This window comes from Heteronotia binoei, chromosome 13 (genome assembly GCF_032191835.1).
Source record: "Heteronotia binoei isolate CCM8104 ecotype False Entrance Well chromosome 13, APGP_CSIRO_Hbin_v1, whole genome shotgun sequence".
Taxonomy (NCBI): Eukaryota; Metazoa; Chordata; class Lepidosauria; order Squamata; family Gekkonidae; genus Heteronotia; species Heteronotia binoei.
Window position 1 is genome coordinate 67101464 of NC_083235.1, and position 5171 is coordinate 67106634.

The window sequence follows — 5171 nt, forward strand, 5'->3', positions numbered from 1 at the left end:
TCTTGGCTCCACCCCCAAAGTCCCCAGATATTTCTTGAATTGGACTTGGCAACCCTAATGTTTCTCCAAAGCCGCCTCTACAACCGTACGAGCTTCTCTCTTGGTATTTTTTTTCTCCACCTGGGGACTGGCAACCCTTCAAGAAATATCTGGGGACTTTGGGGGTGGAGCCAAGAGACATCAGGGCAGAGCCAGGAACAAGGGTGTGACAAGCATAACTGAACTCCAAGGGAGTTTTGGCCATCACATTTAAAGGGACAGCACACCTTTTTAAATACCTTTCTTCCATAGGAAATAATGAAGGATAGGGGCACCTTCTTTTGGGGCTCATAGAATTGGACCCCCTGGTCCAATCGTTTTGAAACTTGGGGGATACTTTGGGGAGAGTCACTAGATACTAAACTGAAATTTTGTTGCCTCTACCTCAAAAAACAGCGCCACCAGAGCCCCCGAAACCTCCAGATCAATTCCCCATTATACCCTATGAGAATCGATCTCCACATAGAGAATAATGAAGTGCTCAGCAGACTCCCCCCCCTTTCTGGCAACACTGAAGGGGGATTGGCCTCTCTACTCACGAGTTGCTGCCAACTTCTTCAAAGTAACACAGACACCCCATCCCAAGAGGAAGCCTTTCAATCAGCGACTGAAGCCTCCAGAGGTAGAAACGCACATGGTCCTCTGGAGGCGGAGCTCCCCCCCCCTCCGCCAGCCAGACTCCCTGAGGAGACGCCACCGGCAGCCGGAGAGGACGCAAGGGCTATGAGTCCCAGCATGCACCTCGCGAAGGGAGGCCAGACTGGAGCAAATAGCAGGCCGGCGGTGGGTGGGTCTTTGTGACCCGGAGGAAGAGAGAAGCCTGAAGCCTGCGAGGGAGGCAGGCAGGGAAAGAGACATGGCACCGTTTCCCCCCACCCCCTGCTTCCAGATTTTTGGAGAGCAGGGGAGGAGGCTGCTAATTCGGGGGTCCCCCGGCAGGGGGGGTTGGGAAGCCTAGCGGGAAGCCAGTCAGCCGTCAGTCGGAGCTTGCAATGAACAGAGACCTACTCCTGGGCCAGAGTTGGTGGTAGGGTTGCCAGCCTCCAGGTGGGGCCTCGAGATTTTCTGCTTTTACAACTGATCTCCAGCTGGCAGAGATCAGCTCTCCTAGATAAAATGGCTGCTTTGAAATGTGGATTCTATGGCATTGTTCCATGCTGAGGCCCTCCCCTCACCCTGCCTCTCCTGGATCCATCCCCAAAGTCTCCAGGTATTTTCCAAACACAGACCTGGCAACTCTAGTTGGTGACCATTTGAGGAATATGTTTGATCAGTTTACTTAAGAGTAACTAAATAATGTACCTGCCCTGCATACCATCTAAATTGGGCATGAATATGAACATATGAACTTATGAAGCTGCCTTCTACTGAATCAGACCCTCGGTCCATCAAAGTCAGTATTGTCTACTCAGACTGGCAGTGGCTCTCCAGGGTCTCAAGCTGAGGTTTTTCACACCTCTTTGCCTGGACCCTTTTTAGTTGGAGATGCTGGGGATTGAACCTGGGACCTTCTGCTTCCCAAGCAGATGCTCTACCACTGAGCCACCATCCCTATTATAGTAGGGATAGAGATGGAGCATTTTTGTCTATGTTATTACTTCTGTTCACTATTGACGTGCCTGTAAATACCCAGGTAAAGCGGAACTGGGTACTGGGGCCATTCGGGGTGTGACATTCCTGGGTCTGATAGTGGCGAGGGAGACAGATGCGAGCCCGGCAGAGAGAGCGCGAAGCGGGTTAGTGGCGCAGACTCGTTCCAAGCGGGGCGGCAGGGTGCATGCAAATGCTTGCATTGTTTCAGTTACCCAGGAAGAGCGGAACTGGGTGCTGGGGCTGTTCGGGGTGTGACATTCCTGGGTCTGATAGTGGTGAGGAATCTGCTGGTACTCGCAGACCTTCATGGCGACAATAGCGGCGACGGCCCTCCTGCAGACCCCACCGAACGGCACCGCCAGGACCCGCCCGGCAGGCAAAAAGGCATGCCAGGCTCTGTCTCCCCGCCTCGGCCCACTGGCGGAGGGAGAGGCAGCCAATGGGAACCGGCGCCACCTGTCCGCCTCGCCTCCCACCACCGCCTGAGGCCTCCCACCGCAGCGCCCCCCTCAGCCTCGCGGGCGTACACTCTTCGCTAAGACGCACACACTTTCCCCCCCACTTTGGGGGGGGGGGTGCGTCTTATGGAGCGAAAAATACGGTAGTTGTGAGTTTAAAATAAATATTTTAGCTGTTGAAGGAGTGAAGTCCCTCTGTAGCACATAGTTCCCCCAGCCACTTGGAAACGCTAGGAGTTGGTCAGGGAATCCCTAGGAAGGAAAAAAAGTGGTAAAATGGCCAGTTGCCAGCTCCCCAGAAGAGCCCTGGGAAGCCCCGAGGTGGGCCCCTAGTGACACTGGAGGGAGGTTAGGAGGCTGTCCCACCTGCAAAATTTCTGCCAATCACAGAACAAAGTCACTTTCTGGGGAGGAAATTGCACTGAGCAGAATTTTTGTATTCTATATCATCTTAGTGGTCTAATTCAGGCTTCCACAACTGAATGCCGCCCCCCCACACACACACACACTTATTGTAGTCTAGCAGGTGCTAATGCCTTCCACCCACCTCAGATTTTGTGATCCTAGGATGGCGACAAAAACAAGTTTGAAGATGATGATGATGATATTGGATTTATATCCCGCCCTCCACTCCGAAGAGTCTCAGAGCGGCTTACAATCTCCTTTACCTTCCTCCCCCACAACAGACACCCTGTGAGGTAGATGATGATATTGGATTTATATCCCGCCCTCCACTCCGAAGAGTCTCAGAGCGGCTTACAATCTCCTTTACCTTCCTCCCCCACAAAAGACACCCTGTGAGGTGGGTGGGGCTGGAGAGGGCTCTCACAGCAGCTGCCCTTTCAAGGACAACCTCTGCCAGAGCTATGGCTGACCCAAGGCCATTCCAGCAGGTGCAAGTGGAGGAGTGGGGAATCAAACCAGGTTCTCCCAGATAAGAGTCCGCACACTTAACCACTACACCAAACTGGCTTGGATTACCACATGTTCAGGCATAGCGTATTGCACTCGGGAAAGCAAACTGATTTATGGAGCTTAAATGTTTACAAGGCTCTGTGGAGAACTGAGAGTTTAATAATTAATGTATTTGTTACAAAAGTATTAATACAATTCTTGTATAGTACAGAAAAGTAGCGATTGCAAAAAAACTTAAATTGGAAATAGAGCATTTCATTTTTTGATGAAATGATTTTGAGCTCTTTTAAGATTTGATGCTAGAATTGTCAGGGTAGAAGCTTTTGTAACTAAACTGCTTTAGTGAAAAAATAGGTAGTAATTGTTCAAAGCCCTTTAGTAACTCTTGGGACAAGCTGAATTGAGAATAATGTTAATAGACACATGAGCCATAGGCTAAGATCAGGGCTAATTTGAGCAAATACAAATATATATTGAAGGCAAGGGGAGAAACAATTGTGACTCTGATCTTCTGTCTTTTCTACCACAAGTCCCTGTTCAATAATCATGTTAATTACATGTACTATAATTACTGCAGAGAACTATAGGATCTTTCCAAATAACAGCAATTCCACAAGTTGTTTATATATATTTTTCTACAATTTGCATTCAAACGAATAGTGTAAAAGATTGTATTCCCCCCCCCTTTATGTTGGGAATATACTTTCTTTAATCTCTCTCTCAAAACTATGGGGTCTATAACTGGAGTCCTAAGAATGGCACTTGAAATTCTCAATCAGTCCAGCAGAAAATAAAGTCTTAAACTGAAGATGGTTTAAAATAATTTGTTTGAAATGGTAGCTTGGAGAAGGCATTTAAAAGGACCACAGTCCCTTTAAATGCTTCCCTCCCCTCCTCCACTTTGGTTTAAATGAAATCCTGAATATTTACAGAATCTGAATACCATTTGGAATTTGGGAATATCAGGAAACACCAATATTTTTCAGGTTCAGTATACCCGAACCTGAAAAATACTGTGTGTTTGGGGGTGGCTGGGCTGCACACCTCTAACCAGTATAGGTAATATTGCTAAAATTGGCTTTCATAACAGAGGACTAGAAAGCAGAACATGTTACAGTGATTTTTTAAGAGACCCAGAGGGGATCTGAGAGATTACATGCAACTTAGTTTAAGCTGTTATTGAAGGCAGATTTATTAAGCACATTAAGGGAAGAATGAGCACAGTCACTATGAAAAAAGTTCTACCTCATTAACCTTTGGGAGTATTTTGACATTATAGACTTGGGACTCCCCAAAAGGCTTTTGACGACATACTACTCCAAAGGCTGCTTTTATGGATTAAAAACTGGTTAAACAGCTAGGAGCAGAAAGTAAGACTAAACACACCATCATTGCAATGGAGGGAAGTGAGCAGCAGGATCTCACAAGAATCAATATTCGGAGATGTAATATTTAATGTGTCCATAAATGATTTGGAATTGGGGGGGGGGGGGGTGATGAGAAGCATAGCAGTCAGCTTTGATGTAGGAAAGTGTAAGGTGATGGACAGTAAGACAAAAAGTTCCAACTTTAAATACATGCTGATGAGGCTGAGAGGGAAGATACTAGGGTTGCCAATCCCCAGATGGGGGCAGGGGATCTCCCGGTTTGGAGACCCTCCCCCCGCTTCAGGGTTATCAGAAAGCGGGGGGAGGGGAGAGAAGGGAAATGTCTGCTGGGAACTCTGTTATTCCCTATGGCGATTTATTCCCCTAGAAAATCATGGAGAATTGATCCGCAGGTATTTGGGGCTCCAGGGGGGCTGTTTTTTGAGGTAGAGGCACCAAAGTTTAAGTACAGCATCTAGTGCCTCTCCCCAAAATACCCCTCAAGTTTCAAAACGATTGGACTAGGGGGTCCAATTCTATGAGCCCCCAAAGAAGGTGCCCCTATCCTTCATTATTTCCTATGGAAGGAAGGCATTGAAAAGGTGTGCTGTCCCTTTAAATGTGATGGCTGGAACTCCCTTTGGAGTTCAGTTATGCTTGTCACAGCCTTGATCTTGGCTCCACCCCAATGTCTCCTGGCTCCACCCCCAAAGTCCCCAGCTATTTCTTGAATTGGACTTGGCAACCCTAGAAGATACCTTGGAGCTGTAGTGGGTAGAAAAAGGCAAGCGACGAAGAC